General features: G+C 35.4%; 1 protein-coding gene across 4 annotated transcripts in view; it reads right to left on the bottom strand.

Annotated features, from left to right (window-relative positions):
• The window catches only part of LOC134656856 (homeobox protein cut), a 213,609-nt gene that overhangs the window by 150,882 nt on the left and 37,671 nt on the right, over positions 1 to 25,056 (bottom strand). The window lies entirely within an intron of this gene.

Here is a 25,056-nt window from a genome sequence, read left to right as displayed (position 1 = left end):
CTCGTAAAGCAGACAAAAATAGACTTTTCCTCTAAAATAATAAAAACCATAGAATTGAACAGTTTTGACTACCTTTGTTATCTAATACGACAAGCAATGCGACTGAATAAGAAATGAAAATTATGTACGTATTATACAAAAAAAGTCCATAAAAAAAAATTATTATTTCAATATGCGCTGAACGATCTATAAACCATACTTTGTAGTAAGTGACATAATTGAACCGTTTGTTTCAAAGTAAATTATCGCCAAGTTTAAAGCGAAACTCGGCGCTTCAGAATTTTCTGTGACGCTGAAATAAACTAAAAAATAGGTTACGTAACTTTACTTAACTACTCCTGTTTCTTCATAATACCAAAGGTCGTAAGTAACATTATATGATGTTCCGTTTACGGCATTTTCGGTAAATTTATATAATTTCAAATATCGTCAGTATACTATTACTAGTGTCGTATCCGTCATTTTGGTATTTCAGTCGTTCCGATATTGTAAGATTTAGTGTTACAAAGATGTTTTCTTAATATTTTGTACATACAGTAACTATCCACTAGATACCTATTTTGTAATTTATGAGATATGTTTCTACACTTTTTACTGTTTTCATAGTTTTAACAACCTCATTTATGAGCAAATTTTGTGTTTGACTGTCAAATTGTAATCTTTTAAGCACAAATGCACTAATTAAACACAGCATATATTATATTGTCAAACCATATATGTAGGTATACAAAGATTACGAGTCCAGGGTGCCATTTCGACCTTACAATTCAAATTAAAGCCGTTTTCTGTACGCTCGCGCTATTATATGTAGATATTGTAGATGTACGAACAAGTAGGTACGAGCCGAAATGGACACGCGAATGATAACAAAATGACATTTAGATATCAAAACGTAAGTTCGAATTGGCCTCCTGTTGATCCAATTGTTCGCCTATTACCAGATAATGCCGATCAATCTGTTTCGATTGGATAATCGATCGTTAGTCAATTGAACTCGATTTAGTTACGAGTTACGACTCGCTGCGCTTAATGTATGAATGTCGAGTCATATTCATACGAAATATAAGTGGAATTGATGTAAGGGTTAAATCAAAGGTTAAAAGCAATCAATTCGTCAAACTACTTATATCACTGAATACTCATAATAATCATCTTATATTTTATAACTTCTTACAAATGATTATTATTATAACATATACAGGTATATTGATTTATTTGTAAAGTGGTGTAAGTACTGAAAATAAATTGGTACGGATATACTAAGTGAAAGTAATTTGGTGTAAGGGACAATTATTTTGAATTTTAATGTATAATTTTTATCTGATGGTGCATTTTGTATTTTCGTATGTTGACACATTAGCAAGAACGCTCAAAATGTGAAAGCAAAGCCTCAGATGTCCTTGAAATTTCAACAAAACTCCTCATAGACTGAATAATAAAAGAATTTCAAATTCAAAACACATTCGTTTTCCAATCGACTGACCCAGTTCATGCTAATTATCCTTTTTACGCGGTAAGAATCAATAAGGCAAATAAAAATAGCAAATGGCAGGGGAGATGTCTCACTTAAAGACGGGACGCGGGACGTGATCGGTTTGCGAAAAAATACTTCTAAAGCGCCTCTTTACAGGTGGGGTGGATTGTAAACACGCTCCAACTTTTTTGTTCCCGTGATTTCTTCTCTGTGGTTTGAATTTCGAACGTTCGAGTGGGCATTCGATTTTGATTCGAAAATGGAACGCTCTTTACCTTTGGTGATGTTTTGAATGTTGAAATTTGATTTTTAATTTCGATAGTGCATTGAAGTTTGGGTTGTGAAAATGGTAGTGTTGTTAAAATTCGAGTTGAATTTTTGGTGTCGCAATTGAGTTTAATTTGAATGATATTTATCAAGACGCACGTTATAATGTTCAAGTAATTAATTTCAAAACGGGAGTCCCGACTCAAAACGCCGACTTTAATGGCAGTATTAAAATACCTTAATTTTTCCGCTTTTTCGCGCGACTCGAACAAAACTGGTCGTTTTTGGAATTTCGTCATTATGAATCCGTTTTTTCAAGTTTTGGAGTGAAATTTTTGAAAGTGATAAGCGCACACTTTTGCGAAATGTCAAATTCTTTGAGGAGATTAAATGTTTTTCCGAATATGGCGGTTAAAAATATTGGTTAAAAATAAAGTCTTCCATACAGTTATCTCAGATACAAAGTAGATACTTAGGTTAACACTTTTTTAATGATAGTATTAAAACAAAATGGCGGACTGCGACACATATGTTATCGATTCTCGAAATGTCACCTATTTTTATTGCTTCTAGTTAATGTAGGAGCTATGATAAAAGATAAATTTAATTAAATTGATTGCTTTATCGAGACCACCGGGATAGAATTCATGTTAGTACCTTAATTGAAGAAACATTATAACACAACAATATAACATGTATCAAAAACAACCATTATATTGAAATGTTGTATCCATCTTAAAAAAAATGATTTAATAATTCTAACAGTTCGAGTTCTTGAACCAATGAAACGCTATAGCAGGCGGGGGTACCTACTCACACTGCCATTGTCAAATCAATATCAAATTACGTTGAGATTTTTAAAGTTCGCGTAAACAGTTATATGTAAATTTAGTACTTGAATAGAAGGTTCTAATTTAAAACATGATAATGTTTGCCCCTAAGACAAATGACAATCGACATGTCTTCTTCTCGCGTTCTAATCGTGATTAGTACGGCTACCATCAGTTTGGCACTGACATAAACGCCGTCGAGAACGTAATTTACTTTCTTTTCTATACATCTCGCTCGTACTCGCATATTAGTGCAAACGAGATGTATAGAAAGTATGTTATCGATAGCGTAAATGTCAGTTTTGACACTTTCAGTGACTACGGCTTAGTACGGGCTTAGATTACATAAGAATCGGTTCAGTCCGTCTCAAGACAGTAAAGTATAGTTCCTTTCACACTGACAATTCGGATAATATTAAGCATCACAATTTATCTTAGTGCTATGCAAGTAATTGCCGCCATTTTATTGTCTATGCTAATTTGAATGTCAAATTAAAAGTTAATTAAGAATATTTTAATTGTTCATAGCTTTATTGCTTTACTAGCTGTGCCCGCGGCTCCGCCCGCGTGGAATTCGGTCTGTGTCAGTAAGCTAATTCATCCCTAATTTTTCTTTCTCTCCTCTGGAGGCGGAACTTGAAGTAAAGTTGACAGATGGATACGATTAGCGGACTGAACTGACTGAAGTCCAGATAAAATATTTTACAATTAGGTAGGTACCACTAAACAAAACTACACTCCAAAACCAATCGTTTTTTTTCGCCCTTATTCCAATATTAGACGTGATTTAGACGACATGAGAGTAGTAGATGTATAACGGACAATACTAATTACGGATAATACTAAAATGGATTTCTGTTCACATGAACCAGAACAGAAAATGACTCGGCACTTAAAATGTGCGATCATGATTTATTTTAACATTTTATTTTATTTTAACATTTTTAAGATGAGTGGCACCCCTCTACAGTGTCAGTAGTTTTAGTTTTAAATTAGTTCTAATGCAATTTGTATATGGGTACTGCCTGAAATAAAAGCTTTTTATTTTATTTTTATTTTATTTAATACAGTACTACTTTTGTATTTTTACATTTTTGACTGTACCTATCCAAATCATGTCCATGGCAAATATCATCCAATTCTGTCCTCCAGTCAAATCATTCTGAGCATGAAAAATTAAGAATTATACACATAGAAATCTATACTTCAACAAACTTTCGAATTTAGGTCTAATATTATATTAGTTAGAAGTAAGATTAGAGGAAAGGAGAATATTATAGATATCAAAAACTTGAGGCCGAGTATTTACACTTTATTTACAGTTATTTTTATGTATGCACAACTAAATATCTACATATATGTATGTACCGGGGATTACTTTTAATAGTGTAAAAAAAAATGTTTAATTATAAGTTTTTTTAAGTGTTATTTATTAAATAACACTTAAATAAAAAAAATGGCCTAAGTCGTAGTCGCTTGGTAGGGTGCCCAGAATGCCATCTTTATTAAAGTAGGCTTAACCCTTAAAATCATATTAAAAACGCGAGCGTAGCGAGCGCGAAATCTTTTAGATAAAAAAAAAATTGAGAGAAGCTATGTCAGGGACACAGCCGCAATGGTTACGTGAAACGTTGGTGTGGATATCTAATGCGAAAGCCGAAGGCCGAGCTCAATGTAGGGCCGAAGGCCCGAAGCGTCCGGCTGTCAGTGCTTAAGCACAGAACAATAGTATAAGTGTCTAAATACGAAGGCCGAGCTTCGTGTAGGGTTGAAGGCCCGAAGCGTCCAGAATGTCAGTGATTAATCACAGAACAATGGTATCAGTGTCTAAATGCGAAGGCCGAAGGCCGAGCTCCGCGTAGGGCCGTAGGCCCGAAGCGTCCAGGATGTCGGTGCTTAAGTCTTAGTAGCAGTCGCTCGGTAGGGTGCCCAGAATGCCACCTTTATCAAATTAGGCTTAACCTTTAAAATAGTATTAAAAACGCGAGCGTAGCGAGCGCGAAATTTTTTTGATAGAAAAAAAAATGTAGAGAGGCTATGTCAGGGACATAGCCGCAGTGGTTTACGTGAAATTTTAATGTGGATATCTAATGCGAAAGCCGAAGGCCGAGCTCCATGTAGGGCCGAAGGCCCGAAGCGTCCAGGATGTCAGTGCTTAATCACAGAACAATAATATAAGTGTCTAAATGCGAAGGCCGAAGGCCGAGCTCCGCTTAGAGCCGAAGGCCCGAAGTGTCCAGGCTGTCAGTGCTTAAACACAGAACAATGGTATAAGTGTCTAAATGCGAAGGTCGAAGGCCGAGCTCCGCGTACGGTCGAAGGCCCGAAGCGTCTAGGATGTCAGTGCTTAAGTCGTAGAAGTAGTCGCTCAGTAGGGTGCCCAGAATGCTACCTTCATCAAAGTAGGCTTAGCTCTAAAAGTGAAAAACGCGAGCGTAGCGAGCGCGAATTTTTTTGATAGAAAAAAATTGTCAGAGGCTATATCAGGGACACAGCCGCAATGGTTTACGTGAAATTTTGGTGTGGATATCTAATGCGAAAGCCGAAGGCCGAGCTCCATGTAGGGCTGAAGGCCCGAAGCGTCCATCAGGCTGTCAGTGCTTAAACAAAGAACAATAATATAAGTGTCTAAATGCGAAGGCCGAGCTCCGCGTAGCGAAGCGTCCAGGATGTCAGTACCTAATCACAGAACAATAGTATAAGTGCCTAAGTGCGAAGGCCGAAGGCCAAGCTCCACGTAGGGCCGCGGCCCGTAGCGTCCAGGCTGTCAGTGCTTAAACACAGAACATGAACAGTATACCTAAGTGTAGAACAGTACATTTATAGATGGGCCTATCTCGAAATTTATTTTATTACCTTTATTTACCAACGTTTCGACACAGGTTTCACTGGTCGTGGTCGTGGCTAACTGATGTCCTAACAAAATGTCAAAACAGAGATTTGTGCAACTACCCGACGAAAAGTGTATGAAAAAGTTTGGGGTAGACATCATATTTTCAAACCACCCACTTCACATAATGTTAATTATTGTCAATAGACCCGTCTATAGATGTGATTTATTATGTGTTTGCAAAGACGTTACACATTGATTAAAAAAAATGTTTTTTTTACAAAGTACCTATACAAAAAAAAAGTTTGCACCACTTTCTTAAGTTGGCACCATAAGATTCAGGTGCAAACAAAACTTAATTGAGAGTAGTGGCCACCCCCCCTTTTAGGGGTTGAATTTTTTTAGCCTAAAATATGGCCAGGGATTTTCTTGACAGATTAGTAAAGTTTTCATCAAAATCCGTTCAGCCGTTTTCACGTGATGCGCGGTCAAATAAACAGATAAACAGACAAACAGATAAACAGACAAACAGACAAACAGACAAAAATTCTAAAAACTGTTGGAACGTATTCTGTTATCGATTCTAAGTATCCCCAACCAACTTTTTTTCGAATATCTTCCATGTACAGACTTTCGACCCTCTTCAGCTTTATTATATGTATAGATTACTCGCGAATATACGTAAGTGCTCTATCCTTTCTAATTTATTTAAATATAGAATAATCGTGTTAAAAATAATTAAAATCACATCACTATAGATAATTACAAAAAAAACGTTCCAGATTTTAAAGTTAACGTCAACGTATTAAATGATTCCATTTTCGAAATACAAAATTACTGGCCGACACGAAAAATAAGATTCCAAATTCGAAATTGAATTCAGTTTTAGTCAGTTATCGGATGATCAAAGTAAGACACGTTACTTTATTGCAGGGGAGGCAGGGGTGCTCGATATATTGACAAGTTTTGACACCCGTCGGTGGTAATAAATTTTACAATGCTCCCCGCTCTCCCCCGATACAGGATGTGCTAAGTTGGCGAGTAAAAGCTTTTTGTAAAGGGTTGATTCAATTAATTTCGATTTTGGAATTTGGAAGTTCGAGTTGATAGGTAAGGAATGTCTATTATGTTTCAAAGTGTCTTATAATTTACCTATTTTATTATTGATTCACTGTGAGATATATTATATGTTTTTGATAGTTTAATAATAAATAAAGAGGTTGATTTGTATATCTCAACAATTATTGTATTATTATTATAATTTCATAGCTATTTTAGTGTTTAGTAAACACTAAAATAGCTACGAAATTATGTGAGATACAAAAAAATACCTACGTATACGTAGACGATTTAAAGTCTGCTTGTGTGCTATAAAAAAAAAACCTTTCGACTCCACAGATGAATTCAATAAATATTTTATTTGGTAAGTAATTAGATTAAAAAAAAAAAAAATGTATTTTGTAAATAATCCCCAAGGGCTCTTTCAGCACACTTACAACATTTACATTGACATCAATATGTCCTATTTTATTGTACCTAATTAGTAATTAAATAAAAATAGTGGGACTACTAACGTATCAGTTACCTTTTCTGAACACCCTGTGGCGCCACACGCAGAGCCAATAAAAACCGTTGGTTTCCCTTTCACACTATTATCCGATTCTTTTGAAGTTGGAACACCGATCTAAATGGAGTGTTTTCGCTTCCTCCTGTCAAATAATGACGTCACGACGTGTCTTAAGTTCGTAAAAATGCCTAATGGTATTGTTTTAAGGATGGCTGAAAGGACACGTCACACGCATCTAGGACAGAAGAACTTTAAAAAAATATGTGTTAAGAATTTACACATTACACACACAACCCCTTACACATACACCCCGTGTGTAAAGGGTTGTGTATTGTGTGTGTAATGTTTTTTAGCTGTCTGCGCCATTTTTATCTTAATTAGTTTGCAAAATATAGTCAAGGATGTCTGCAATAAATGAATGAAAACTATGTTCTGGCAAACCGGTCTTGTTAGTCAAAGTAATGGTTTTGGTTAATACGAAAATCAGTCTTAAAATAATATGACTTGTTGTACTATGGGTACCTACTAATTAATACTTGATCTACAATAGTAACACATCACACTACGATTCGATTTAATGTTTATATTAAGTACCTACACATTTCTATCCGTTCAATGATATTATATAATCATAGATAGGTTATACAGGTTATACTCATACTTCGGGAGAACAAAAAAATACTGCCATATTTATTTCTGGGCCTACGGAGAAATCTGTTATTTTTGAATAATTTTCTCATTCCATACATCTTTGTCACACTCGTTGTTAAACATAAGCTCGTCTCTTTCTCTTTCGGTGTGCGGGCGCTCGTTAGCACGTGCACGTTTCATGCTTGTCCAGCCGCGACTAAAGGAAACCTGTACAATTTGTCACAAGGTAAGCGCTTCCATTTTGGAACACCTATAACCTATCTTGAGTTAAATCATTGTATCCGTTCATATCAAATTTTGACGTAAAAAGTTTGGAAAAAAAGAATCGTTATCACTAAAACATGCAAAAAACGGGTAAGACGCAAATAAAACACGGCATGCACCCGTTCGCAGCAGACGGTAAAATTATAAATGAGAAAAATGTGCAATTGATACAAATTGCCTTTGCCATCATCGGACTGGAAACAAAAAAAGCGCGTGTTTGAAGGGAGGCGATGGAAACAAGCCGACAAGCAACCTTTAAAAACTCCTATTTCACGTAACCTTCCTACCAATATTCAACCTTACACCCCTAACTTAACGTCCATGTTAAACTGCAAATACTCATGATACGCGGTGTACAAAGTTACGTATTGAAATTAATAATTAATTTCTACGCCGAGTTCGTTCGATGTTTTGTTCTGAATTCGAAATTTAAAAAGTTGTCTCCGTGTTGTCGAACTTTTAGTTTTTTTAGCCCCGGTGCCGATTGTCATTTTGATTTAGAAAAAGGAAAACAAGAGGTTGTTTAGCTATTCATATCAGTAATTTATGTACCTTTTTTTTACTTTTCTACTCCCGTACTTTCATTTGTCATTTAATGGGTCGTGTAGTACCTTTAAAACCGTACCTTATAGTTGTCAAGACAAGTCTTTAGTCTATTCCCCAAAAAAGGATTTGTGCATACAAGCAGTATCTTTTTGGTGATTTTACGATACTTCGTGTAATTACCACTTAAAAATATTGAATGAAATATAGTGTTGCCAATTTTATTTTACCTAAATGTCATGTCGACAAATAAGTGAACCATAGACATGCTTGGTTTTAAATTTCATTCATTCATTTATTCCTTTCCCGCCCGTAACAGATTTTTGCTACTTCTTGAATTAAAATTATTTGTTAAATTTAGCCCGTTTCTACACTTGTAAGTTTTACTTTCGTAAGTAGGGACACAGCTATACTAGAGAATGAGAGATGAATATCGTTATCTCATTCTAACAAATAGCTTTGTCCCTACTTACGTAAGTAAAACTTACAAGTGTAGAAACGGGCTTACAATTTTATTTCAAAGTAAGTGCTTGGTCGTAGACGTAGAAAAAGTATTGTATGCAACGTTGTTTAACTGAGTCAAAAAATACTTGTGGCGTCTTTATTAACAATTTTCGGCTTCGCCTCAAATTGTTACTCACGCCACTCGCCTTTTTTGACCTCTTAAACAACGGTTGCATAAAATACTATTACCTACCATCTTTCCCTAACTTACTCTGCATTATTATGCTATTCGAAACAAATGGATTACGTTTATTTCTATAATGATTTATTTTGGTAGTTGAAGAATCAGTAGTCACACATTTATACACATTAAATATTTATGATATTCAAATTCGATATCGTTAATTGACGTTTTAAAATTAGGTTATAAAAATCCGAATAAGCCGATTGAATAAATCAATAAATGAGCGATATCGATTCCAAACGATCACTTATCGAATGAATCTATCGACGATTCGGTCTCATATTACGCGCTCACTATTCAAACTTTGAAAATAACGAAAAAAGAAAACTTTTGAATTAAGAACGGAAATCAACCGTCCCTCGCATATGTTCGAAGTGTGAAAGGATCGATTTGAATGAAGGACAAACTTATTCGTACGTGCGGCAAAAAGTAGAACTAAACAGCTTTGAATACGATTTACATAGATTTATTTTGACAGCATCGCCATTTTTGGCCGTTTTGTTAAATTTGTGATTATTGTTCAAATGAAAATAAAAGGCTGAGATTTAATATAAAAATAAGAATAAAAACTGATTGTTGTCGTGATCTTGATTTAGTATAAAGGTTATCTCACGGGCGTTTTTAAACAAAAACCGATAAAATATAATTTTATTGTTTTTTGGGCACTTAATGAAGTTAAATTAAGCTTTTCGGTATCCCATTAAGCAATCGTAAAACGGCTGTAAAAAGGTTGATACCACTATTGATCAGTGGAACTATTTTATGTAGTTTTTATTGTTATTTATTGAGGAATAAAACCTTTTTATTAATGTCATCGGTTCGTAAGGATTGTGGTCAGTTTCGGTAATATTTTTATGTATTTTCTACGGGTAACCGGGCGATCATAAAGTATTTTTTGTTAGGTAAATCGATGTGTTTAAAGTTTCATTATTAAACTAAAAACTCGATATGTTATTAAAATACCATTTTATAGGGAATCTGGGGCTATAAGAGCCGTTTACAAAATAGTCGATGTTTAATAGCGCAGCTACTCTACAAATATTGTTGATAATTATAATTTCTTGTCTTTGCGATGTACCATTTTTTATAAATCAATTAAAATATTTTTTTCGTTTAATATTATATTACACGAACATTATTTCGTTTTACAAATAGGGGTCAAATAATTATACTAAATATTTTTTACTTCTACATTTTATTAGTCGACGTATTGAAACACCAAGGCGTAGTTTAGTTACTTTCCAAGTTTATCACAAAAATAAGTGCATTTAATGAAGTAACCTTCATTCAATTGAACATTTACGATATATAAAATAATTGAAATGCCATAAAGTAAAATTAATGGTAAATGATGGTGCATTCAGTTTAATGTCGCCCGCATTGTTGGGCGATGGAAAATTATTTCAAGATACGTAAATCCGATACTTACCGTAATCAGATTTATAAAAATATAGTATTGAATTGATGCATTGCATTTAATATCAAAGCAATATCATATTTTTAATATCTGGCTTTTCTTCTCCACAAGGGTAAATCCGCAACTTATGGGATCAAATTTCCGTCGTATTTGGTCGAAAGGCGTCCTTCCGGTTGAATACATACAAAACAGAACATATTAAACTTACTTAATTGAATAAATAGAGACAATGTAAATGCATTCGTAAATATGATTTTTTTTAATTAATACAGAGCACGCGGGAAAGTCCACAGGAAATATCGACGCAATAAAAACGAGACACGACCAATAAAGCTGAAAAACTCATATCGGAATGTATAATACGATATATCGCAACAAACCGCCGTTAAATCACACGAAATGTGCGGATGCGTATAAATAGGAAAGCGATCAGAACGAGTGACATTCGTTAGGAACGAGAAAAAAAAAACTATAAAAACTCATAAAGTGGTCATAAACACGAAGGAGGTAATAAAAGACGGTCCGATGTCGCTCAGCTGTCGCGGTTATTTTCGAACTTCGAACGAAATCGAACATCGAACGAGGGGATCGCTGAGATTTTAAAATTGGAACGGCTTCAGTGGGTGATATTGTTTTTAATTTATGCGTTTTGTGTTTTTGTCAGCCAGTGTTTTTAAGGGCGATCGAAGGTTTGTGAACTTTGAAAATCGAATGCAATTGATTCGAATGACGTTTAATGTGTAAGTGCGAGATACTCTTTTTAATAAATGAGCTGTTTTTGTATTAGCCAGTGTTTCTAGAAAAGGTACAGTTTATTATAGAGCCTGTGCGGAAAGAGAAGAGTCGTGGAATGTATGGGGCCCAATACAATCCACGACTCTTCTCTTTCCGCACAGACTCTAGCTGGTCAAGCAGTTCTTGTCAGTAGAAAAAGGTGGCAAATTTGAAAAATGTAGGCGGAAGGGATATTTGAATTTCGCGCCTTTTTAGGGTTCCGTAGCCAAATGGCAAAAAACGGAACCCTTATAGATTCGTCATGTGTGTCTGTCTGTCTGTCTGTCTGTCTGTCCGTCTGTCCGTCTGTCTGTCCGTCTGTATGTCACAGCCACTTTTCTCCGAAACTATAAGAACTATACTGTTGAAACTTGGTAAGTAGATGTATTCTGTGAACCGCATTAAGATTTTCACACAAAAATAGAAAAAAAACAATAAATTTTTGGGGTTCCCCATACTTCGAAATGAATTTCAAAATTTTTTTTTTCATCAAACCCATACGTGTGGGGTATCTATGGATAGGTCTTCAAAAATGATATTGAGGTTTCTAATATCATTTTTTTCTAAACTGAATAGTTTGCGCGAGAGACACGTCCAAAGTGGTAAAATGTGTGTCCCCCCCCTGTAACTTCGAAAATAAGAGAATGATAAAACTAAAAAAAATATATGATGTACATTACCATGTAAACTTCCACCGAAGATTGGTTTGAACGAGATCTAGTAAGTAGTTTTTTTTTATACGTCATAAATCGCCTAAATACGGAACCCTTCATGGGCGAGTCCGACTCGCACTTGGCCGCTTTTTTACTGACAAGATTTGCTTGACCAGCTATAGATTCGAACAAGATAACGTTGACATTTGTTTTTGAGAGTTTCCGGATCTTTTTTACATACTTTGAAACTATTACATGATTATAGATATCCTTACATCACTAACGACTATTGATTTTCATTACTCTGATTTCATTGCTTTGGCTTCAATTGATTGTTTTCATTCTGATTTCCCTGAAAGCAGACCCTGGACCAGAATCCATGGGTTCCACGGAGGTTCACAGAAGGGCTACCGCGAAAACCGAATTTCTCAAATTGCGGGCATTTTTCTCTGTCACTCTAATTACGCTTTCATTGGAGTAAAAGAGAAAGTTCCCCGCAATTTGCGAAATTCGGTTTTCGCGGTAGCCCCTCAGGACCGGAGTTAGAGGCTGCTCCAGAAAGCAGCTACGCTAGAACAGTGTGGGTGTGTTTGTGTGTGTGAGAGAGCGAGAGAAAGAGATATAGCTTAGAAAAAAAGAGGTATTGTTTACTTGTTTAGGCAATTCCCCGAGTTTTCATTTTCAACACTCGTTTACTACGTTTTCCGCCCAACGCGTGCCAAGTGGGTGAGTGTCAATGGATCAACGTATTTTCGTTCTCAAATTAATTATGTGACTTGTAGAACGGTAAAAAATGTTATTTCGTTGGGAAACCGAATTTAAAATTCCGATTGTTTTATGCTTCGGTGAAATTTTTATGGGTGATTTATTTTATTGATTTTATGAGTACCAGTACTGACTTCTGCCAGTTGCATAATTGTTTTATGTAATTATCTCTCATTATGTAGATGTATGAATTTATTTTATGGAAGTTATACATAATCACCAATCACTGAACCAATACACGTCCCACAGCATGGCACATTTAAAAAAAAATCCATTTACTTTAAAAAAAATACAAAAATATTTATATAGGTTTCCTCAGAATGTTTACCTTCGTCTAAATGGCATTTCATAAATCGTAAGTGCTTTACTTGAGCAACCAATAAAGATGTTACGTTTTGATGTAAAGAAAGGGTACACACTTCCTATTTTAGAACCAATGTTACTGGCTGTCAGAAAATATAGCTGTAGATATACGTAACATATTTGGTCAAACCAATTTGTCAGTCAGTAAGAACCAAGAAAACTATACTCATCCTTTTGTTTTGGGTAAGACATAGATAGCATGATTCTCTCTGTCTATGTTTGAAATGAGACAGTACTTTGACAAACTGTAAAATGACTATTCATGATTCCGAATAAAAGTAGCATTATTTAAAAAAAAGTTTAGATTTCGAACACGATCCCATTGGAACGCATTCCAATTGTTCTATTTTCAAATTTAGAAATCAAATGTTTTGATACGATTTTATTTCACTCGTTGATAGACACACGGTGGCTATTTCGTGCAACGACCGGAATTTCTAGTTGCAGAATGCTTCTGTTTACTTCTTTTTTTCTGTCATCAGATTTCTCAACAACTATTGACACAGATTTTATAAGAATGAGGACGAATTTAAGTGTTTACCTGTTTACAAAGTAAGATAGTCAACTTTTAAAAGTATAGGTACAGTTTAACCGGTAACAATAAAACATTATGGGTTTATATGTGTTTTACATGTTTGCTTTTAGTTTGTCCGTCATGAAATTTGCAAGAATCTCAGAATCTGTTATTAATAGAATTAATGTCGTTATATTTTGACAGTACCTAATCTCAACCCACATATTGTTTACAAATCGACATTTCATTTTTTAAACCGTTTAATAAGCCGATTTCATCAGCATTGACGCGCAACGGCAGCCGTTGGAAAATCGAAAACATTTCAAATTTAGAACGTCTTCAGAAACACAACTAGAATCGAAAACAGCGATTAGTTTAAGTGTCAGCGTTCGAACTTTTAAAAATAATGTCGCCTGTTGCTTGTATTTTGATTGCCTACCGAGCGTTGCTGATTCCAATGCTTAAACAAAACCAGCGTAACCAAGACCTCGTGACACATTGATAACTATATGTAAACGTAGAGCTCAATTAGACTAGTTTATTTTACAGTTCGAATCGCCTGCATTTTGAGCGCGATTATAATAATATCGAAGTTTTAAATATAGAAGAATGCGCCCATTCCGTTCGCTTTACGATGTTTGTCAGTTAATGATTTCGGTTGAGAAATTGGAAAATGGCGGCTTCGACCATAGACAATTTCTTTTATCTTCGAATTCCGAGGAGACTATGGGGCAATCGCAATGTGCCATATAAATTAAGATGTGGGCGTCTCGATTATTCACAACACAACAGTAGCGGTGCGTTAAAACTATCAAAAAGTAATCTGAATCTTAATGACTCACTATTTTTATAAAAAAATTGCTTCAAATATCTTAAACCCTGTATCGTGAGGTGCTTAATAATATTAAAGAAATTGAAAAAAATTGGATATACACACACATGCAATTGAACACTTTAGATTAGACTAATAAACTATAACTGAAGAGTATATAAAAGAAAAAAAACCGGGTATGAAGAATATTTCACACTGGTCAATACAAATATGTAAGTAGCTGATTTCAAAAGTAGTTTTTGAATACTAGGGAAAGAAAATCTACGTTAGATGGTAAGCAAATGCCGTAGCACTCGCGAATTCAGCTCTCCTACTAAAATCTAGCAAAAAACTTGGATAAATCGATAAATAAAGCTATAAATAGCCATAATTAAGTAATAGTTTATCAAACTGACTGACGGCGGGTCGCCGGTACAAATCCCGACGTGTCACATCGAGCGGGCTTTAACTCATTAAGAGAATTAGTTTATCAAAGGAAATTATTGTATTACAATCTATTCAATCCTGTAGCTTAAATAAGGAGAGATCTGCTGTCTGTTTTTCGATCGAGTAGCATAAATGACTGGCACTAGAACGGTCCGGGTCCGGGCCGAGGCATCCGATACTTCGTTTTTTTTATTAAAGCATCAGGTGATCACTACAGGCTGACCAGAAAGAGAAAGATTTACGGCCCGATTCGAACTTTAAGCAACGTCAAATATTATGTGTAGATACGATACGGATTAGATATGCCAGTGTTAAAAATGCCGTTTCTTCAAACAAAAACGTCACTGACACTAACATATCTAATCAATATCGTATGTCCGTACCTAATATTTGACGTATCTTATAAAGTTCGAATCGGGCAGTAAGAATTCTTCTTCTTTTTCCTCGCGTTATCCTGGCATATTGCCACGGCTCATGGGAGCCTGGGGTCCGCTTGACACCTAATCCCAAGAATTGACGATTATTTACCTAAATTTGTACGAGCACACATGATGACGACATGACTACTGAAAATTGATAACTTGACAGTTCACATTAGGTTTCACCGTTGACCTAAAGCTTGAAATACCATTGCTTGTTACTCTAAGATAATTCGTAATTTCCTAGACATTTCCCAGACAATGCATACATAATTGCACCGTTAATATCTGCGTCACGAATTCGAATCATGACGTATTCCTATATTGCAAAAGTCGCGTGGGGTGTATTCTCAAAACGTCGACAAAGTTCAGACGTATTGCAACTCCTAACCTCGTCGACTTCACCACTAAAACGTGATCTGGCCCCGTAGACAACATGCCAATCGCTAACGCTCCGTAGCGAACGAAACGCAACTGTCACTGTCGCACTAATATGGAAGAGTGATAGAGATACACAAAGCGATTCGATGGCGAAGCGATAGCGATTGTCACATTGGCTAGGCCGCCTGTAATGACTACGCGCGACGGAAGGTCTACGGCGAAAAACGCAATGTCGTTATCTGCCTTTGTATCTTTCGAATACCCAAGAGTAATATAGGCAGATAATGAAATTTCAAGTTTCTCTCTGGCCCCTGTCACAAGTATGACAATTGTCACCTCACCTCTCACCTAACGGTGACAATTCGCCCTGCATTGCTAGTAAGTTGCCCTTACTTATCGACTCAGAAAAGAAATGTACAGACTATTTCAGTTGTTAATTGTCAGCGTAGTGAAATAGGAGCTAGGAAGTGCGTTTATATTGGTTTCTGTGAGTCCAAGACTTGCGTGTTGAAATAATGTTTAGAATGATGCTTAAAGAACATGCATGTTTCCGAACTGTGAGAGCGATCTAAACATTGTACTGCAAATAACAAACTTTAAAATACCGAACACAAACTAAAAGTCATTCCAATTTCGAACTTATTCCATCGAAACAAAGGTGGAAGGGTAGATGGATAACGGCAAAGTTATGTTGGTGAATGTCGGTGGCAATTCTACAAGGAAAATGTCATTCAACATGTTTGACTGATCTCTATCGATGCATAGGGTTGGCGAAATCGTGACTATGCGAATTATTTTTGATTGAAATCGTGTTTATGTTTGCAGAAATTACTAGTTATCGTTATACAGAATGGCCGAAAAATACTTTTTGTATACATATTGCTGTTAATAATAAAAAAAAAAAAATACCTATCAAAGCTTAAGAAGAATATTTAGGATACAATACGTTTTAGTTAATGTACATTACCTACCTACCTATAAAAAATATTTCTAAACTTTTTGTCAACGTATTTCCGGTCCAACCTATATTAAATACGTACGTGATTATTCTGTCCAATAAAAGTTAATGTCACTATAAAAAAAATCGTTAATAAAGAGTGTAAAACATAAGAATGACTTATGATTAGTAAACGAAATTTGACGAATGGCGTCATAGTTCGTTTATTTACCTCAATTTCAAATAAAACTTCATAAGCGCCAGTATGAAAGATATTGCATTCGTAAATAGCGAGTTATTTTGAAAAGAATGCGTTTATTTATAACCTGACGGGGTTTTGGATAGAGATGCCATGAATATTCGGCAACTATTCGGTATTCGGTATATTCGGCCACTTTGCCGAATATTCGGTATTCGGCCGAATGTTGCCTACTATTCGGCCGAATACCGAATATCTGTTGCACCTACTTAAAAAAAAAATAACCAACAACTATGTAGGTATATTTAGAATGTGTTCTTGGAAAGTTGTTTAATACGAAGACCATTTTTTGAACATTTGTTGGTTGAAAAACATTATTTTATCATGAGTCTGATTTGTTTGACTCTATTCATTAATTCTGTTCAACAAAAATATATCTTCGCTAACGTCATCTAACGTTAAGCTTTGTTGGTGATCAGTTTTCATAATAATTGTAACTCAAAATGTTCGCATGTCATGCCGAATATTCGGTATTCGGCCGAGAGAGGGGCCGAATATTCGGTATTCGGCCATAACCACTATTCGGGGCATCTCTAGTTTTGGAGCCGTCAAAAACTGTATTACATGAAATTTCGCAACTCTATTATTATGATAGAGTTGCTAGACGTACTCCTAATATCATACACGTCATACACGATTCACGATCGGGATGATCTTTTTACATAAAAGATTTTTCTTTAAGTACTTGTGCACTGCGAAGATTTTTCAATTTTTTGTTTAATATGAATATAACAATTGGATTAACACGATGTTTTTAATGTTTTTTTAAATATATATTGTTTAACAAGTATTTGTTATATATATGTATATATATGATCACGAACACATTTGTCATGAATCGAAAACTATTTGGGTTTCTTGTCAACGCAAGCCGCATATTTGAACCGATTTCGAAAACCAATTTGCAATATTTATATAAAGATTGCTCTTTTATAAGTAAGTACAGGCTTTAAAAAAAATTAAAAAAGGCAATACACTGAAAACCAGCGCCACGGATTGCCGCGGCATTATGCTGAGTCCTATTTTAGCATCCAATGATTTTTATGCCTGTATGTCTTCATTTCTATATGTAATATGTTGTGGCGTTAAATAAATGTATTTTCTTTCTTTCTTTCTTCTTCAATAGTAACTGCCAATCTAACAAGTGGCAACACTGCACACTGATCGCTTTCAACGCTGCTCTGTGGGAGCGGGAGCCATTGTTCCAAGATACGCATCGCCACTGCTCGTACTAATGTGTATGTCGAGTGCTTTGGGAATAGGGGCCTGTGGGTCAATTCCAGTTCAACAGGTGAATTTCAACGACCTATAAAATTAAACATATTCTGGAAGTCCTGATTTTTTATACTTTGTCGTTGGCAAACAAGCATACGGCCAGAGTAAGCGGTACCGTAGTCTATGAACGCTTTTAACTCGAAAGGTGTCTCATGTGCAATCTGTAAAGGGATCATCCATTAATTACGTCACACGAATTTCTAGTTTTTTTTACCCGTCCCCCCCTCCTTGTCACACTTGGTCACATTTTGCAAACCCTTCGCCCCCTTGGTGTGACGTCACATTTTAGGCAATTTTGTTTTCAACGAAATCGACGAATATTAACTCGGCATTATTTTTTAATAAAAAAATATTTTTGATATATAAATATTAGTAATTTTATAACACAACGAAAGTTACATCCAATCCAAAATCTCATTATTTAACTGTACAGCGAATAAAAAAATATAAATTAATTTTCGGTTACTGATGAAGTTAAAGTGACATCACAATGAGTGATGTGCCGTTACCGTAAATTACGAGAACAGAGAGAATCGTCGGGTAACTTTCGCGGTAACGTTCTCCGTACGGGTAATTATCGAGAAAGTGGTCTAAGTTTACATTTTTTTTAAACTTTTTTTTACAGAATTGATTCTTATTTAGGTAATATAATCTGTATAGAAATTTTCAAAATAATCTGTCAAGAGGAACTAGTTTATTACCAAAATTACCGTAAATTACCGCCGTAAATTACGGGCAACCTTCCCCGCGAATGTTCTCGGGTAATTTTTCTAAGAGAAATTTTAACTTTTATCAATGATGAATTAGATGTTAGAGATTAAATACACAATAATATTAAATTATTTTACTAATGTTTAATAAGTTTCATTTGATGTGAGATTTAAGTGTATTTAATGAAAGTAGGTTGAATCAAACTTGCCTAACGAAAAATAAAGTGAATCTTTATTATTTTAGCTCAAATGTATAAAATCCATCTCATAAATAAGACAGTGGTTTTAAATAATTCAAAATGTGTAATCTAAAAAAACATATCTTATACCTTTAAACGAGCAATTCTTGTATATATATCTATTTATATATATATTTCGGGGATCTCAGAAACGGCTCTAACGATTTCGATGAAATTTGCTATATGGGGGTTTTCAGGGGCGAAAAATCGAGCTTTTATATGTTTTCCGAGCAAAGCTGCTCGGTCTCCCAGATATTATATTTCAATGTCATATGTAAGCAAGCATTGATGTGCAAGGTAAAGTTTGATTTGTAATGACTTACATTACAACAAGTGCACGGAGAGAAAAAATTTGTAGAATCAAGTAAAAAATATTAATCATTAGTAAAATTTTAGTGAATCCCATGACAAGTAAATTATACTAACGGTTATGAACCAGTTTTACTAATTGTATTTACTAACACCAAAAAAATTGTCCTTTTTGGAACAACAATACTGTTTACTAAAAACAAGTAAACTTTACTAGAAATTACAAAAAAAAGTCATGGAATTTATGAAGCTGATAAGTTTTATCTAGTGTTTTGTTTCTTGGTTTTACTAATCCCGTGACTAAAATTCACAATAGTTTGCTTGGAAACAATAAAGCAGCACTCTTATTTTCAGTAATATTTTTACTAGGGATTGGGATTCAGTAAGCTGCGATTTGATTTCAAGTAACCATAATTGCAATGTACAGATGCGTCCGCACCTGAGCCTGATCCAAGCGATCCAAACGCTATCGAAACGTACCAGACATATTTAGATCCCGTAAGGAACGATCACTTCTTACGTGATCTAAATTTGCGTGGCATGCTCCAATCGCGCTTGAATGGATTGGATCAGGATCAGGTACGGGTGCATCTGTAAATTGCAATTATGGTTACTTACAAGTCGCTGGCCCAATTTTACAGGTTTCTTTGTTATTTGTTCAACGTAGTTAAAACTAGACTTAGTCATAGTTCCATTCAACGACACACCACATGCACCAAACATAATTTCTCCGATGAGCTCCTTTCGCCGATGAGGTTACAAGCAAAATGGACGAGTCAAAGATGGATACAGAGTACGCGTGCGGGGGGAGGGGCGGCTAGTGCGTTTAGGAATCGTGTTATTAGTACACTTTACTAATATCTATAAAGCTATTTACTATTTACGGAAATAAGAATAAAACTCATAAGAATAAGAAAGGGACTTGTTATTACAAGATTACGAAGTATAGAAATCAGAATTGACTTATAATTATTAATAGTCATTTGTAGCCACCGATTTTAATAAATCCCATTTGTATTATCTAGTAATCTTTACGTACTGTAACTAGTACACCATTTATAAACTCAAGAAAAGTTTTATAGAATTTATACAAATCTGTTATTCCGAGTAAAGAATATTAATTTCACGATTAAGTAAAACCGTTTTGTATTTCCTATACTATGAAATTAATAAAACTTCCTTGAAATTATATTATTTTCTGTCGCCTAGAAAAAAAATGTAAAAATTAATAGAATTTGATAATCCCGTCTTTTAGTAATCAGGTTTTTAATTCGAACAATATTTTTTTTCTCCGTGTGTGTTTTAAGATACAATTTTATTACGTCGCGTGTTTATTTTAAGTTAACTAGGCTGTTATATTGTAAACAGGTAAACGCTTATCAGCTGGGTTTGCAATGTACCCAGTTACCGCAGTAAAAATAAAACGCGTGGAAAGTGCATTTTTGTACAGTGTGGCTACTAACGGATTAAGATGGTTCCTGATGGCCCTCAAGATCCTGCATTCATAGCGCTCGACTTTTCTATGTCCTGTTACTCGTCTCGATAGCGCAATGAGCACGTGATAGGATCTTTCAGAGTGGTCCTTTATTAATGACAAACTAAAAGAAGGCTTAGATGGTCCGGTCCGGCCACATGAAACGTTTGATAGTTTGCCAGTTAAATCCATCTTAAACATCCCTAGAAAACACGAAGTCCACACAGTCTGCAGCCATGAAGGGCATGCTAAACCTTCCATCGCTTAACCTACACATACAGCAAGAGGCCATCCCCCTCAGCGGTTCAGGTTGTGAAACCTCAACAAACCTCAACATATGGTCTAACCTCGGAGCTCAGTACACAATATGCCTGGAAAAGGTTTACAATGACTTTCCAATGCTCAGACTAGGCACGGATCGGATTTACAAACAAACTATCTTTGACAAAAGATACAAGTTACAATTATACGAGGACGACAATCGCGGAGGACTTAATACCCGTGAACTGAAAATCTTCACTGATGGGTCCAAAACAGACAGTGAGTCGGGCTCTGGAACCTTCTCAGAAGACCTGAACGTGTCCATTACCACTCCGCTAGGAGTCCATAACTCATATTCCAAGCCGAGTGCATGGGCATCATCTTTGCGGCGGCTGCCATCACTGCAAGGAGGGTAGTAGGATCCTCCATCCACATGCTATCCGGCAGTAGAGCACTCTTAATGGCCCTGAGCCATATAATTACATCAAAACGCATCAGGTGCGGATGCGATTGACCCAGAAACGATTCTCCCGATACACTTTAGCAAGGTACGCTCACTGCTGCTAGAACGTACACTCGGCCAAAAATGTGGTCTACCACCCTACGGTTGAGGTTTGTTTGAACGTCATGAGACAACAAGGTCGATTTGACATGAATGTCAGTGACAATTGTCAACCTTAGCGATCGTTAGATCTCGCAGAAACTTTTGTCAAAACTGGTAGACCACTTTCTTGGCCCACTGTACAAAGAAACAGCACACTGGCTAAACCAGGCTGGAGGCCGAAAGGCCATGCCTGGTATCAATGAAAGTCGCTCTTTCAGGATCCAGTCGGTCACCCTTCCTCTTGAGGGGTTGGGTTGGCTGGACTAGCCTCCGAACCCCGTCATGAAAAAAAGGCGCCCGGCTTCGAGTTACGGAAATCTGCCCGTGCTACAATACAACACAATATCCTCACAACATTCCTGGGAAGACGAAGACCTCCCGGCACATGGTAGTTCAATATCAAGAGGGAGATGAAAGCCCAGAACCTAAAACCCTATGGTAACATTGGTAACCCAGAATAAAGCGGTTTGGCCCAGATAGAGCTGGGACTAATATAAGGAGAAATAAGACTAGAAATTATTATACCAATCAACCACGTGTCAGATAACATAAAAATAATAATAACACAGAATAATAATAACGTAAAAACATTTAAATACTTTTACCATTTAAATACTTTAAAACCACAAAACTTTTAAGCAAAATTAAATCCTAATTTGCTATACTTCATGGGTAAGTTACCGTAAATTCTCGGTAATTTACAGTAATTTTCACTAATGAGAATTACGGTAAGTGCGTAATTTCTCGGCGGCACATCACTAATCACAATGTTTGTGACTCCCCCCTCCCCCATGTCACAACATGTCACTTTTTCTTGACCCCCTTCCTCCCCCTAAACGTGTGACGTAATTAATGGTTGACCCCAAAAGTGTATACTCCTGTTTTGGAATAACATACTGTAAATTAATAAAAATCGGTTTTATAGTCGAAATACTCCTTAATTAACTCGTTAAAAAGACTATCTGGCTTAATATTCAAAACCAAAAAGACCGAACTACGTCCAACGCGCTCGACATAAATTCAAGCAAGTTATTTTAAACTTAACGTCTACCATCAATTCTAAACTAACATTAAACGTAAAATTATCGTAAATCTCAGTCACCATTACCGATGCATCGGTATCAATCGATTAATCGTCGCGTATCGATTATTAATATACGTCAATCGATTAATCGGTAACTCCTGGGCGCGCGTCGCGCAAGCATTCCAATTTCGAATGTGAAAAATAGCGGCGACTTTATCTGAATCTGAGTATTCTGAATGTTCGATTTTTGAATTAAAATCTTGGAATTTTAATTTAATTGTGATTCATTTTTCGATCGTTACTTTAGAACGAAGTTTTTTTTTTAAATTGATTAGAGATCTTGAAACGTGGAGTACGTCTAAGGTGCCAACTTTACACAGACTTTGACTTAAGTCAGGTGACGTGCGCCATTATCAATTTTGATATTTATGGTGACACTGCCGCACTCTGTCAATGCGAAGATTATGCAGAGTTAACTTGATCTGAATCTAACATCTCGATGAATATAGTTGTGTATACTTACTTACCTATATCTATTTTAACTATTTTTTTTTAAGAATTCATTATCGTGTTGCAACCAAGTTGCAACTAATCTAACAATAGACATGAGTTATACCTATTAAATATAACGTATGTTCACCGTCAGTATTCAGCAGTTATATTTTTCATAATGTTAATCTAACACTTAAAATAAAATTTTATAATATGTACATATTGTCTTCGGTTACTGCGGTAGTTATTCATGAAATAAAAACTATTTACACGGATTTTATCGCGTACCTATAAATATTAAATAATATTTTATATCTACTATAATTTTCCTAAGTAATAAAGAAAATATAATTCAAACCTTACGGTTGATTGATTTCGAACGATTTATTTATTGTATATATTCATAGACTAGGAATCCTTTAGACTGAGCATAGTAACGCTACCCCCTCTGCCACTTATACGGTAGTTTTACTCCATCTTCGAGTCAATCCCATGCCGTGATTGGTCCGAGTCTTTGAACGGACCAATCACGGCACGGGATTCGCTCACCTCGTCCCCCCGCACCCCCGTATTTTTGGCAGCATCGATTTCATGAAATAATTGCTCTAAACTCCGTCTAGAGGATTCCTAGTCTATGTATATATTAAACGGTTAATGCCCTTATATCTTATATAACTCTTTTATATTTACATTACAATTGCTAATGGTTGCGTGCATTTATGTTTTATAGATAATGTATAAATATGTAACCTTTTAGAACATTTAATTTAAAAAAGTTATACTATTCGATAGTGCAGTCATCGGTCATCATTAAGCTTAGTATCGATAGATTGCGTGACCGGAAAAAACATCTAGTTATATTATAAAAAATTACGTCGGCGGTATAGAATAGATTACAGAGTTATTATTGAAAACCCTGTATTAATGAATTATTATAAATTATCTGTACTGTACAGTACATCTAGTAGTCAGTACGGATATGATGGTTGTTCTTGTCTACGTGACAGCGTGATAAAACGGTATGCGTCACTTTCGATCGCGCGGTGTTAAAAAGTGACGGATATTTGGTCAGGTGGATAAAGCCATCCATAATAGGCCTGCTGTTTTATATAGAAGATGCTATATTTAAGGACAGCGATGGGCTTTTTTGAAACTACATATTTTATAGGAATTTTCCGCTTGAATTAATTAAACTTTGGTTTGACTAACCATAAAATAATTTACGATTACGCCCATATTTTTCAAATTTGGTACCATTTTCTACTGAAATTAACTTTGCCAGGCTATATGTCCCTACATTATGCCGTAAAGGACAGTCCTTATATGTACTTACTCGAGTAAAAAGGCCGTCCTATTTATAGGACTAAATTGACTAAAATTAAGCATTTACACATGCCTTTACAAAGTCAGAAATGCTCAGCGAATTAGCTCAAGTTCTAATAGAACATTATTATTGTCAGTAAAGAACTGTGGGATTGCTATACTCATTAACATGAGGGAGCTCATTTTCTTTCATGAGCTGCATAGAATATTGAAAATTTCCACATTGAAGCTAGTGTGATCATTATGTGTATGTGTGTGTGTGTGAAAAAGAAGTTTAAATTTAGAAAGCAAACTTTTTTATAAGCTGCCAGGAGTTCTGCGTGCTATATATATATATGTTTCTTATACAAAAACGCATATACTAATACATACAAAAACTACACCCTAATGAGGGTCAATACACCAAAAAGCATGGCATTAATATAATTATGAAAGAGCTTAAAAATCGATTTAACATATCGACTCAAAAAACCACAACTCGTAAAGGCTTT

This window comes from Cydia amplana, chromosome 19 (genome assembly GCF_948474715.1).
Source record: "Cydia amplana chromosome 19, ilCydAmpl1.1, whole genome shotgun sequence".
NCBI classification, from domain to species: Eukaryota; Metazoa; Arthropoda; class Insecta; order Lepidoptera; family Tortricidae; genus Cydia; species Cydia amplana.
This window is presented reverse-complemented; position numbering and strand designations above follow the sequence as displayed.